The sequence below is a fragment of the Kogia breviceps genome, chromosome 3, assembly GCF_026419965.1.
Source record: "Kogia breviceps isolate mKogBre1 chromosome 3, mKogBre1 haplotype 1, whole genome shotgun sequence".
Lineage (NCBI taxonomy): Eukaryota > Metazoa > Chordata > Mammalia > Artiodactyla > Physeteridae > Kogia > Kogia breviceps.
The window spans coordinates 165,281,969-165,297,075 of NC_081312.1; positions in this window are offsets into that span (position 1 = coordinate 165,281,969).

Consider the following 15,107-nt stretch of genomic DNA (forward strand, 5'->3'; position numbering starts at 1 on the left):
GAAAATATAATTAAAAATTGTGAGGAGTTCTACGAAGGCCGAGAACAGGAGAACATGCTATAAGAGAAAATAATAGGATATGGGGGCAGCAGGGACACACTTCAGGTTTGGAGATTCAGGGGAAGCCCTTGAAGGAGTGACATTTCAGTTGAAGCCTTAAGAATGAGGGAAGGCAAAGGAAGGAGAGGAGAAAGGGTAGTCCCGGCACCAGGAGGAATGTGTCAGAAGAACCGAGACAGGACAGAGTTTGGGGCACTTGGGACTGAAAGAGAGCCAGTGTGACTGGATCACAGGACAAAAGGAGTGGTGGGGGTGAGAGGTGTAAAATGAGGCTGGAGGAGCAAAATGGGGTGTCCAGGAGGGGCCTGAGGGCCAGGTGAAATGGGACATTCTGGTGGGTTTGCATTGGTGATCAACCCCATCTAATTCATTGGGAAATAATTTTTAAAATATTCCTTGGCTACAGTGTAGAGGACAAACTGGAAATGAGCAAGAATAGGAGAAGGAAGACCACACAGGAGGCTGTGACAAAATACTTCCTCCCACGCTTCTCCTGTGAGCTACGAACAAACATGGTGGCATGATTGGTGGCTGTGAAATAGAACATCGGAGGAAAGGTCTGAGGAACTGAGCTGGAAGCCAGGTTCTGCGACTGCTTCTTGGTGGTTGCCTGGACAAATTACCAACGTGAGTAACTCGAATGGAACTCAGTTTTAGAGTAACAAAAACAATCATGGGTTGTGTGGAGGTTAAATTGCGTAAATGCCTGTAAAGAAATTCATACAGTGCTCTCCCAGAACAGATATTTCCTTCTTCTTTAGAAGACCTTTCTCCTCTTATCCATCTGGAAAGCTCCAAGCAATCCTTCATAGCTAGCTCGTTATGTCCTCTGTGATACCTTCTCTAATCACAGAATATTTAGAGATATTGCTGCATCCCTTCCAGCCCTGGTTGTAATTTTTTAAATTCACTTTGTTGATTTCTTTTTATTGGTGTTGATTTTGTAACCTGAATTGTATGTGCTATTTAGAGAGCCTTGTTTAGAATTTTACAGTGAAAAACCATTGCTATTTTTTTCCCATAAATGAATGTTTATCTCTATAAACACTTGAAATATTGGTAAATTTTGCTCATAGGCACGTTCTTATATGCCTGATTATTCTGGGGAATAATTGTTGTGGGGGAAATTGTTGTGCTGTGCTCATTATTGTTTTAAACATTATTATAAAGATCTTAAACATTATTTCAAAGGTCTAAAATTTTTTTTATTTTTTTGTTTTGGAACAGTGTGTTATTATTCCTTCTCCAGAATTTGTTTAAAAAGAATTCATGGATTAAGGTAAGAAATAGGATCTTGAGTAGCAGCAAAGGAGGGACCCAGGAATTTACAGTTTATAATTATAGCTCTTTCTAGACTTTCTGCTATTATCTTAGAGATCTTTCAATGCTTATCTCAAGTCCTGTACTCTTCACCAAGTCTTCTAGTCTGGTGGCTTATATTCCGCCAAAATCTGTTGAGCCATAGAATTGTGTCTGGGAATGTGGCTGCCTTATAGGGAACTGCATTTTCCAGGAGCTATTGAAGGTCATAGGACTAAGTTCTGGCTGGCAGACTATAATTACACGTGATGTGTACCACCTCAGGCTTAAGCCTGAAAATAGTGCACACACGCTTTTCGTGCTCTTCTTCCTTTGAACCGGAGCATTGATAAGCTGATGACCAACTTTGATCCTAGAGATGAAGACATTCCCCTTCAAGATGGCAAAGACACAATCTAGAAGAAAGTTGGGTCTATGAATGACCATGTTCAATAGAACAGTTCTCCTACCTGCTCTGGGTTATAATATGAGAGAAACATCAGCCTCTCTGTTATTTAAACCACTGCATTATTGATTTTTTTCCAGAGTAGCTAAGACTTTTATTCTGTCTCTATAAAAATGTATACTGGAAGTGGAATGCTGTAACAAAAATCAAATATATATGTCATTGAAGCTGGTGGTGGTGTAACAGATGTTATAGTCTGGAAAACTTTGTTATGGCAGATTAGATCTTTACATGAACAAATCCACATTCTAGTCTCAATTTTTTTTTTTTTTTTTTTTTTTTTGCGGTACGCGGGCCTCTCACTGCTGTGGCCTCTCCCGTTGCAGAGCCCAGGCTCTGGACGCGCAGGCGCAGCGGCCATGGCTCACGGGCCCAGCCGCTCTGCGGCATGTGGGATCCTCCCGGACTGGGGCACGAACCCGTGTCCCCTCCAGCGGCAGGTGGACTCTCAACCACTGTGCCACCAGGGAAGCCCTCTAGCCTCAATTTTGATCCATGTTTGCCTCTGCTGAACTTCTATAGCACTTTTTGTTTGAATCTTACTTAATTCTTTATGTAATCAGACAGCACATTGAAGGAGTACTTTGTATTCTGTAATAATAATCCATTACATTTACATATTGTTTTATAGTTTTCAAAGTGTTTTTACACTTCTTACTGCATTGCATCTTCACAAAAATAATGAGATGTTGGGATTTATTTATCTAGTTAACATTTATGGGCCAGGCAGTGGGCTGGGTTTGCAGGCTGCTTACCAGATTGATGCTTTTGTCTTGGAAGTGATTTCACTTAAGACCAAATTAGAAAGACACACAGGAGTCTCGGGTGAAAGCATTGTTATCATGACTTTTTTTTTTTTTTTTTGCATCTACTACCTAAGACCCAGGACATTAAATGATGTGCCCAAAGTTGCATAGCTAGTTAATGCTCTATCCATTGAACCAGTACCACTCAACTCTAACAGTAAAGTACCTAAAATTTCTAAAGCGCATTTATAAAGGGTATTTATGAACTAATTCAGCTAGTAATAATTTTTCTTTATATATTTTCATCCACTTATTGTAAAAGTGAAGTAAAGAACAAATCGTGGGACTTTCCTGGTGGCTCAGCGGTTAAGAATCCGCCTGCCAATTCAGGGCACATGGGTTCGAGCCCTGGTCCGGGAAGATCCCACACGCCGCGGAGCAACTAAGCGCCACAACTACTGAGCCTGCGCACCTAGAGCCCGTGATCCGTAACAAGAGAAGCCACTGCAACGAGAAGCCCGCGCACCGCAACAAATAATAGTCCCCGCTCGTCGCAACTAGAGAAAAGCCTGCGCGCAGCAGCGAAGACCCCAGGCAGCCAAAAATAAATAAACAAATAAATTTATATGTATAAAAGAAGAACAAATCGTACCGTTTGCACTGAGTGAGGCTGTAATTAAATCTGCCGACACTGAGTTTATTAACTTCTTAGAGTACAGGGCATAAGTGGTTTTGGTGGTAAAGTGTTACAGACCAGTAAAAACTTGCGGCAAGCTGGAAGCAGCCCCTGAGCAATGGTTGGATTATATTGTTTCTTTGAGTAGCTAATATAGCACCTTTTATCATGTTATGACTCAAAGGCTGATGGACAATTTGATTTCTTCACAGGTCACCTTGCTGAGGCAGAGAGCAGGAGCCTGACAACAGCCAGTGGGGGTGATAGCAAAATAAAATATATGGCAGAAGAGGAGGAATCACCAGGGAAAAAGATGGTGGGTGCACAGGAGGAAGAAAAGAGCATGCTGAGCCAGAGAAAAAGGATAATTAAAAGGACTCAGGGCTTGTGAAAAAAATAGAAAAAAAAATAAGAAAAGGAAAAGAACTAGTGAGATTAAGTTTAACCAAATGAAATAGCATGGCAAGTAGAATGAGAACAAAATGAGAGTTTCTTTTGGGTCTAGGGGCCTCGTTAACTGTAATTTGAAAATATAAGGATATTAGATAACTGAGATTTAAAAGACGGAATTTGTTCCCGAAGGATCTATTGAGTTCTTACTCTGTGCAAAACCCTGAAAGTTTGAATGATGATGAAAAGAGAGGTAAGATAATTGCCACCTTGGAGCTCAGAGCTGAGGTGATAAATGCAGAGTAACATCCTACGTGCTCGCGTTCCTCTCTTGGCTTGAGTCAACGGCAGCTCTGAGGAAGTGGGCTGCCTCTCTCCCACCTTAGGGGTTGGCATAGACTCAGCACTAGAGGATGACAGGCTGGACACCATATGGTTTTCTAGGTTTGGTTTCCAATCTCTGTCACATTCAACTGCCTTTTGAAACAGGCCCTAGAGTGACCCCCATAGCTGGGTCTGAGCTGGAGAGAAAATGAAGGGTTGCTTGAGAAGCCTGTTTCTCTCCGTCAGCTCAGGACAGAAGAGCCCTTGAGCCTGAAGATTTGGCTTGACTTCTATCTAGAAAGTGGCCCCCAGAGCCTCACTATGGTTTCAATTGGTTTTGAAGTGTCGCTGAAAGAATTCTTTTGTTTGTACTTCAAGCTGGCGGGTTTGCACTGTAACGATATCTGCTTTTCTACATCTCTGTTTGACACTGGGTTGACCTCTGCTTACCTCATACTTGCTAAAAAGAAACATATCTAATACCATCCACCTCTGTGATAAGGGCAAGAGAAAACAAACAGTGGAAAGACCCTTTAGGAACAGATGACCTGCTGTTGGCTGGAGGAGCCATACTACCGGAGAGGGGTCTGGGGATGCCCACCGAGGGCTTGTCACAAGATTAGGGAGGTGACGGCATTTGGACTCAGGGGTTTAGAATTTTGGAGCAGAGTTCTAGCTTCCTCTGGCCACACACAGGTGGTGTGTGATATCGTTAATGGATAAATAAAGTGAAACGTAATTTCTTAGCCTGCAATTCAGATTCAAACCATAAATTCTGTATTCTGTCTAGCATCAGGGACCTCAGCTGGATAGCAGATCAAGTCATTAGAAAGAGCCTCCAGGGATTCCTCAGTTAACAAGTCTACCTTCCCCTTGGAGTCACTCACCTTCCTCCTCTCCTCCTCCGTCTTCTTTTTCTTTTCTCTTTTTACTATATTTTACTGAAATATAGTTGATTTACAATGTTGTGTTAATTTCTGCTGTACAGCAAAGTGATTGTTTTATATATATATATATATATATATATATATATATATATACATTCTTTTTCAAATTCCTTTCCATTACAGTTTATCATAGGATAGTGAATATAGTTCCCTGTGCTATATAGTAGGACCTTGTTTTTTATCCATCCTATATATAATAGCTTGGCTCTGCTAATTCCAAACTCCCAATCCTTCCCTCCCTGACCCGCTCTTCCCCTTGGCAGCCACAAGTCTGTTCTCTATGTCTGTGAGTCTGTTTCTGTTTTGTAGAAACAAACTACTAGAAGGTCATCAAAACACTGCTTGGTTGTTCTAGGAATAGGATTTTGGGCCACCTCTGTGATGTGAGGTTAAAATACAGACTGTGCAGAGAAAGACAAATATCATATGATATCACTTATTTGTGGAATCTCAAAAAATGGTACAAATGAACTTATTTACAAAATGGAAACAGACTCACAGACATAGAAAATAATCTCACGGTTACCAAAGGGAAAGGGAGAGGAGGGATAAATTAAGAGATTGGGATTAGCAGATACATACTACTACGTATAAAATAGACAAACAAGGACCTACTGTATAGCACAGGGGACTATGTTAAATACTTTGTAATAATCTATAATGGAAAAGAATCTGAAAAAAGAATATATATATATATAACTGAATCACTTTGTTGTATACCTCAAACTAACACAATATTGTAAATCAACTATACTTCAATTAAAAAAAGATACAGCAGAGCTTCCCTGGTGGCGCAGTGGTTGAGAATCCGCCTGCCGATGCGGGGGACGCAGGTTCGTGCACCGGTCCGGGAGGATCCCACGTGCCGCGGAGCGGCTGGGCCCGTGAGCCATGGCCGCTGCGCCTGCGCATCCGGAGCCTGTGCTCCGCAACCGGAGAGGCCACAGCAGTGAGAGGCCAGCATACCGCAAAAAAAAAAAAAAAAAGATACAGCAGACTGGGTGTGCCAGTGAAATATCAAGCACCCAGAATTTTTTTTTTTTTTTTTTTTTTTTTTTTTTTTTTTTTTTTCTTTTCGGTACGCAGGCCTCTCACTGCTGCGGCCTCTCCCATTGCGGAGCACAGGCTCCGGACGCGCAGGCCCGGCCGCCATGGCTCACGGGCCCAGCCGCTCCGCGGCACGCGGGATCCTCCCGGACCGGGGCACGAACCCGCGTCCCCTGCATCGGCAGGCGGACTCCCAACCGCTGCGCCACCAGGGAAGCCCCCAGAATATTTTTGAAAAGTGTAAACTAGTGATGATTTTCCTTGTCTCTCATTGGCCCAGATACCATTGTCTTCAGTCAGAAAGAAAAGGAGGTAAAAAATAATTTTTAGTTTAGGAAATAAATCCTATTTTCATTTATGTAATTGTTTTCATGTATATGTCATAATGAATTAACTGACAAATTGTCTGAGTTTAAAGACTTTTGAGAATGGTTTTAGGTCTATAAAGCCAAGTCGGAGGATTAGTGAATGCACCAAAGGAAATAATTGACAAGGAAGGAAATTTAAAATGAATGCAAATATACAGAAAGAGGCCAGAGAAATGCAGATTTCTGGAGATAGGTGAAATCCAAAGATTTCAAGGAGAGGGAAACCTTCTCCATGAGGGAAGTCTCCCAGATGTTGTCATTTACATTTTAAGTACTTTTTTTTTTTTTTTTTTTTTTTTTTTTGCGGTATGCGGGCCTCTCACTGTTGTGGCCTCTCCCGTTGCGGAGCACAGGCTCCGGACGCGCAGGCCCAGCGGCCATGGCTCACGGGCCCAGTCGCTCCGCGGCATGTGGGATCCTCCCGGACCGGGGCACGAACCTGTGTCTCCTGCATCAGCAGGCAGATTCTCAACCACTGCGCCACCAGGGAAGCCCTGTCATTTACATTTTATACCTTTACTACTGGGCTCTCTGTGTTTCTCTTACCCATGTGTAACTTTCTCAGGTGATCTCACCTAGGCTCATGGCTTCCATGTGCTGAGGACTCATGACTTTTTACCTCCAGCTTGGTCTCTTCTCTTTCCTGTATACCATGCTTCTTCAATCACTTTCTTCTATTTCCACTTGGATATCTAATAAGCATCTTAACATTTAAAAAAATAGATCTTTTTCTTCCATCTTCCTTGAAAACTTGTCTACCTCAGCCTCCCACAGACCTGATACCATTTTCCACCATATCAGCCTTCCTCTCTTTAAGGTAATTCCTATCTATAATTCACCAGCAATTCTGTTGGCTTGACTTTTAAAATAGCCATCCATCTCTCCCAATTTTTCCTGCTATCACTCTGATCCAAGTATATCACACATTACCTGGACTAAGGCACTAATCTCTTCAACACCTACTTTTCTCTCTTATCCAGTCCTGTAACAGGAAAATGACCCTGAGACTAAGTACTTCCTTAAATTTTGTACCCTGCGGGCAGAATTGGCCTCATCTTCCTCTTAGCCCTTTGTAATAATCTGGGTTACAGATAACAGTTGTTTGCACTGGGTGGCAGCCCTGGAGGTGGTGAGAACCGATCTGGACTTACTGGGAGAACAGAGTCACAGGCTTCTGTGATCAGGCAGGAGAAGGAGAAGGAGAGGAATCAAGGATGACTTTCAGGGCTTTGGCGCAAGCAGGAATGGGGTTGCCATGACCTGGGGGAGAGGTGACCACAGGGGAGCAGATTCCAGGGTCAGGTGTGGAGGGGAGAAGTTCAGGTTTGAAATACCTTAGACATCTAGTGGAGATGCTGAGGGGCAGCTAGATGCAGCAGGCTGGAGTCAAGGACTAATGACGTCAACACTCATCCTAGAAGATGCGTACCTTATTGCTGCTTCGGACCTTTTGCCCTTTTGTTCCCTCTGAGTCAAACGTTTTTCTTCCATATCTTCACAGGCACCTCCTTCATGAATATAACAGTTCAAATATCAGCTTTTTGAAGTAAGGGGTCTTTCCCAATGACCCTATCTAAGGTTGGTCCTTCTTTCTCCTGTTTTCTCTTCTTTCCTTCCTTTCTTTTTCTTTCTTTCTTTCTTTCATTGAAGTATAGTTGATTTACAATGTTGTTTCTCTTGTTTTTTTTTTTCTTAATCATGTCATTCCTATCTGGAACAGTTATTTATTTACCTACTTACTTGTTCATTGTCTGCTCACCTTAGAATCATAAAAGTTTCATGAGAGCATGGATCTACATGTCTTGTTGACCCTCAGCATCTTTTTTAGTTGTCTTTTAAATTTTATTGGTTAATGAAAACTCTATCCATTGTGGGCAATATATTTTTAGCTTTTGTCATTAACAGTTGAACCCAAATTCTTATAGGACCATTAAGTTCATCCAATGTGATATTGATTATGTTGAACAAGAATTTTTTTTTTGAGACCCTACTAAGTGAAAAAACTTTACGTAAGTAAAGTATTTCAACCAAAGTTCTAATATAACTCCATGGTCAGTCAACAGTAACCTAAAGTTGATTAAGATCATTGTCAATATTCAGTCTAGGAACATAGCCAGGAATAAGAATCAGGTCAATGTAGCAGAAAATGTCGTAGAAACAGATCTGGACTTTGACTCCGAAAATCTGACTTCAAATCCTGGCTCTAACACTTCCAAACCGTGTGATCTTCAGCAAATTCCTTGACCTCTCTGGTTCTTCTTATCTATAAAAAGGAATGATACCTATATTACATGGAATTATAGGAATTAAAAAATATGATGTATGTGAATATGCTCTGTAGGTTAATATCTACCCAATGGCATGCAAAGTTTACCTGGCTGATATTCAAATTGGTTTAAAAGATTCCAGGTGCTTTCAGTTGTATGAGAGTGTTTCCTAAAAATATGAATCCCCAAAGTATGTGATACACTTCAGTTATATAAAAAGACACGCCTTTTGAGTTGGTTAGGATGTTTAGCTGCAAGTGGGGGAATGCTCAAATAAATTGATTTAAACAAGGAGGAAAAATTATCTTATATAAGAAGAAATGCAATGTTTGACTTCATAAATTCCTCAGTTTGGCTTCATAAATTTCTCGGGGACCCAGTATCTTTCTATCTTTTCCCTCCACTGAAGACAGTGTGCTAGCTTGGGCCTTTGGTTCTGCATCCTGTGGTCCCACAGTAGCTGCTCTGGTTCCAAAGATCACACCTACAGAGTCTGAGGCACGTAGGGAGGAAAGATGTTCCCTGGGAAACTCCTATCAGGCTTTCTGGTATGTCTTTTTGGCCAGAGTTGCATGGAGTAGCTGGGACCGAGCGTGCTGCTGGCAAAGGGGGGCTGAAGTTGGCATTGAACTTAGAGTCAACATTTTCTTCCTGAGGGTGGGGAGGCGCCCAATTTCCATGAGTATATGACCCCCTGATACTTGGACAAAAATAGTGTTCTGTTGGCAAGGAAGAGGCAGGGAGGAAATGGTTGTGGTGTAGGTAACCAACAGTGCTTTTCACACCATCCTCATCTTTTTTAAAGGGAGGAGGGAGTTAGTGGTTATTGCAAAACTCAGAGTGAAAGAATGTCATGATGGCTAAAAGGTTGGAAATTACAGTTGTATGGACTTTACTCTCAGTCATTGACCATGTTTTATTTTTAAATGTCATTGGTTATATAGCCAAAATACATCATGAATACAAGAAAATCCCACTATTAAAAACAATGGCTAATCACTCTAATATCTTTGTTTTCGTTTTTTAAAATAAACCCATTTGTTATGTAAATTTGGTTGACTGGACCTAGAAATTAGATCTTGACCTAAGGAAAGAGAAAAAATTTAATATAAAGAACCGGAACTAAAGAGGAAGGAAGTATTTAGGAAATAAACACATTAGAAGACATGGTGAAAAGGATTTAAAAGATTTTTTTTTTTTTTTCAGAGTAACTAGAGTGGAAAAACACAAAGAAAAGTTCCTTCTGTGATGTTTCCTATTACCTGGTGTAATTCTTCTGTACTTCTAGTATTACACTCTTATTCTTTTAGCATTACTTCACTTTATATCTGAAGAAGAGCTTGTGCTTCATTCATCTGATGTTTTTAATAGTGTTTTAATCATTGTAAATGATCATGCAATGCCCAAAGCACATTGGCTAGAAAATGGTTTATAAATAAAATTATTGTTATCATTGTTATCTTTATCTCTTGAAACAATATTCATTATATTCAGATTATATCTAGGCAAGAAATAGTTCAACATATGTGATTATATGTAATCAGTCTATTTTTTTTCTTGCTCTTTTAAAAATGTTGTGACTCACCAATCAATTTTGTTCTTATCGTTAACAAACTATTGCTTATAAGTTGTTAAGGACTCTGATTTGCTTTGAAGAGTAAGTCTTTACAGGTTTCAACAAGAGTTTGCTCCTGGTAGGGCTGGGATACAAATAAATTCCTTGTCCCCAGTGCCCATGTCTTGATAGCAGGGGTAGCAGCATGTGGAGATGGAATCGCCAGAACTTTTGCCTGCAGCTCAGCACCCCGAGTGTATCTAGAGGCTAAAACTATGACTAATACAAAGAACTATTGGGGAGGCCTATTTTAGCTTGATCATAGAAATAACTTTGTAAATATTAGCTGTGTCTGCATACAGATTAGGTGACAGTGTGAGATGGTGAGGTCCCCATCATTTGCAGGTATTCTAGCAAACTGTCAGGCCACTACTTTGCGGTGTTATGAAGGGAATTTACAACATATCCATGGAGGCCGATATTCAACAGCCTCATAAGTGACTCCCTTTCTAAGGCTTAATGTTCCTAAGTAGGTTGTAGTGTCTTAGTTTGTCTCTGTGGTCATGTCACAGTTTTGATCTTAGGACCACTCAGCGTCCTTCAAGGACAAAAATGCAGTGTACCTTCTAGTCAGCACATTTCGACATGCTACAAGGAATATTATGGTATGCATCATCTTAACGAAGGGGTAATAGTTGTCTGGAGTTTTTAGCAGGTTGGCTTTGAGGGCTAGAGTTTCAAGTTCAGGAGATCAGGGTTTACATATCTGATTCTCTATGTGGGTCAAAGCATTTTGCTCTTCTCTGTGCCGATTAACTGATTTACACGATAAAAATTTTGGTAAGTGGAACATTATAGTAGTTAAAGGGTTTTTTTGTTTGTTTGTTTGTTTGTTTGTTTTTTTGCGGTACGCGAGCCTCTCACTGTTGTGGCCTCTCCCGTTGCGGAGCACAGGCTCCGGACACGCAGGCTCAGTGGCCATGGCTCACGGGCCCAGCCGCTCCGCGGCATGTGGGATCCTCCCAGACCAGGGCACGAACCCGTGTCCCCTGCATCGGCAGGCGGACTCTCAACCACTGCACCACCAGGGAAGCCCCTAAAGGTATTTTTTTTAAGGGCACGACCTGTGTCCCTTCCAACTGATGAGTGATTTTGTGGAAAGCATGCAGCTGTGGGTATCAAAATTGACAAGATAGGAGTATCAACAGTGCAAATGCAGCCTTACAGCCAAAACAAACAAACAAACAAATCAGGCAATAGGCTGGTGGGAGTGGCGCAGGGGTAGGAGGTGGTATATTAAGGGTGACATGAGATACTTGGGAAAACTGAGGCCAGACACTTTGCCAAAACTCTCCGCTGAAGGACAGAAACGTTGGTGGCTTTTGAGATCACCACAATCAATAAAAAGCAACGAAAAGTGTACTTTGCGGCTATCAATTTTTCAAAGTTACCTCAAGTTCAGCTTTTTCCTTGAACTGTTCCTAAGCCATGCCTTCACGAAGTTGGAATCTTCTCTGACTTCCAGATAGTCTAGGGTACCCATTTGGTCATGAAATGTTTATTTATTTTATTGCTAGTCTGAGAAGTCACCTGGTTGTAATTACCTTAAAAAATCAGAACGTAATTTTTTGCAGTTATTTTGGCAACTGTCAAATTGTAAAAAGGATTATATATACATAAATAAATATATATAGGTATTTTGTTTTGTTTTAAAATCAAAGTCAATGGCTTTATCCCTCTGTATACTTGTAATTTTAAAAACCAGGACTCTACTAATTTTATTTGAGTTTGCTCACTCCTATGAGACATGGTGGTTAAAGCTGACCATATCGTGACCATTAGGAGAAGCTCTGAGGTTCTAATCTCTTGTGACAGCTGTCTTTCTTATAAGACTGGTGTTGTCCGGGACAGACCTAGACAGACGCACGGTATACCAGATGTCCGTCTTCCGTGGCTCTTTGTTTTTCACATCTAGCACAGAGATGCTAATTGCTGAGTGCTGCTATTCAAAGTGTCTGTTGTCATGCCAGGTATCATTCTAGATTTCAAGTAAAGTATAAGCGTGCAAACAAGAACGAACTGTGTGCCAGGCAGCACTGAGATGCTGGCATGAACCTGTGAGATGCCACTTTGGTAGGAATGGAATATGAAGACCCTCCCATCTTGAACCAGCTGCAGACAATTAGAGAAGCAAAAGGATGGCAGCCAACTTCAGACACAGGGCTTACTCCCCACAGAGCTGTCAAGTTTTTATTCCTCTTCTGCCTGATGGATGGGGAAACATGAATGATGCACTAAAAAAACCCTTTCATTAGTCCAACATTGTTGTGTGGCTCCTAGAACTTCTTGGATGTAGCACATAATTTTTCACTCAACTGCCAAGTGTTGGGACAAAACGGGAGCCACAAACCAGTGCCCCCATCCAGTCCTGCTATGTCACATCTGAGGGCTTCTGTGGGGCAGCCTGGCTTGGCTTTGCCAGGTCAGAGACTTTTCCAGGGGAAGGGGAACAGCTCCATTCCACCTCACTGGAGGCTCCATCTGCTGTAAAATTCTTGCCTCTGACCATGTAGAGCCATTATATGGTCTAGATGTAATAATGCCAAGAGGAAAAGAGTCAGGTGCAAATTGCTAAGTGTTGTTCTAGTTGAGTATGTTCGGTACGTTTGTTAGGCCATGGAAAATTCTTTTTCACTCAAATGAATTTTCTCCTCTTAATCTAATTTTTATTTTTGACTTCTCTCTTGAATTTACTACTTTAAATTCAAGTGATCCAAAGTTTCTTTTTCATTTTCGAGCAAAGTTAAGCTAAAAAGAGGGTTTTGTGTGTCTATTTTGAAAGACTTCCCTTTTGTCACCTAATTCTATACTGCTTTCTAGTATAATTACAAATCTTTGATTTCATGAAGAACGATTTATGTTGATTTAACCTAAGCTTGATCAGTTCTTTTTCTGAGTTTTGCCCTGGAACAGTCACTTTATTTTTAAGGAATGCTGGGCCAATTCAGTCTCTCAGTGACCTTCTAGTAGTTTTGAAGAAAGAATCCCATTTATTGAACTGGAAAATTAAAAATAATGCTGATAGACATTCACTGGTTTAATAATCCGCCCCCCAAAGCAAATTAATCAGCAGGTATTAAACTTGTTACTTGTCATTAAAGTTTTAATTTCCTTGAAATGGTTAGATAAAACATCACTATTAACTTCCTAATTTTAATATTTAGCTGAACGTATGCTTTATTAGATTTTCTTATTAATGCTTTCTGTATTGTATTTTAATTTTCCACAAGTGTGTTCCTCCTTCTATTTTGATTCTAATTGCTTCCTATACCCCTTTACATTCTATAATACCTATTGTAACCAGCAATGGCCTGAAATGTGGTAGGCATCCAATGTGTGTGTTGGGTTCATTGATGAGTGTATCTAGAGAAACACGTTGTGGTATATATTCAGAATCTTTTTCCTGCCACCAGCGATTATTTGTTAGTCGTTTTGTTTGAGCAGGTTGTGAAGGTCTAGGTGTACATGATAGGATAACAGAAACAGAGGAGTTTAAACACTGGGACGTTCTCTTGTGGAGTTTTAAAAATTTACACAACATTCTTTTGCGTGGAAAAAAAAGTAGAAACTAATCTTCATTCCATCCTCTAGGGCAGAGTTTCTCAACCTCTGCAAAATTGCCCTTCAGTCCAGATCATTCCTGGTGGAGAGTGGTCTGTGTATCGTAGGAGTTCATCCACTAGGTGCCAATAACAGATGTGACAACGAGAACTGTTTGCAGACCTTGCCACATGTCTCTGGGGGGCAAAATCACTTCACTTGAGAACCACTGTTCAAGAGTGATGTCCACGCTGGAATCATTTTGATATAAAGGGCCAGCTGAAAGCACAGAGAGACTTGGTGTCAAATTAAGTCTTTCTGGTATTTGAGGAAAGCCCTCCAAGCCTACATGAATCCCAATCATAGGGCAGAACGAACAACCGGTAGAAGTGTTGCTGTCTCTACACTGCCCTCCTCCCTGCTGTCGGTCTCATGGGGACGCTGTCGAGGGCTACGTGCTGAACCAACACGACCTGTACGTTGTCCAAGCTGCTTTCCCAGGGCTTCCCTGGCTGCAGAAGCTCTGGCTTGTTCTAGAACAGGCTGCTTTCTCCACACCTGACATTGGGTTTCTTGTCAGGGGCTCATGTATGGGAAAGCATCCTGGAATGATTTTGTTTTCTTTTGTCATGGAGGTATGGAAGAAGAACCATCAGACACAGCTGCAAAGCAATTAAGAGCACTTATGATATTCTGGAATTCTTTTCTCTCTGTCAAATTTGACTATTCTCTTTTTCTCCCTGGTCCCCAAGTTCTATACTTGCAAGATAAGGGTTTAACCCTTGGGCCGGGTTGACACCACCCATCCACAGGACACTGGAACAGACCACTTCTCAGTGATCAAGTCTGATGAGCTTCTGAACTGGGGGTGGGGAAGGAAGTGTTAAGTTTGCAGCTGAAACTCTGAAGAGCTGCCAATCAAGAGAACATTCGCAGAGGCTCTCCACTGACCCAGATACTCTGCTATCTTGAAAGCTTTATCTTCTAAGAGAATGTTGGCTAACAGCTTTCCTTTTATTCTTGTTTCTGTTTTAAAAGAATAACAAATACGCTTAATTCTTCACAAAATCTTCAGCAAATGCCTTTTAATCCAACATGATGGTAGTTATTTTAAGAAGGTTGGCAAAGGAAGGACTGAGGCAGTTTTCTATTTTTCAGTCAGGGATTTTTTTCCCTTGTACAGAAGCACTTGATCACATTTAATCTTGGCGTGCACCAACCACATTTACTTTGTTTGCATAGAACTGATATCATTGCCTTTCCCTCTTCTATACTCTTTTTTCATCTCCCCCGTGAGCCTTACAATTTAAATAACAGATTAAAATACACAAACATACACAGAAGAGATTCACAGATACCATG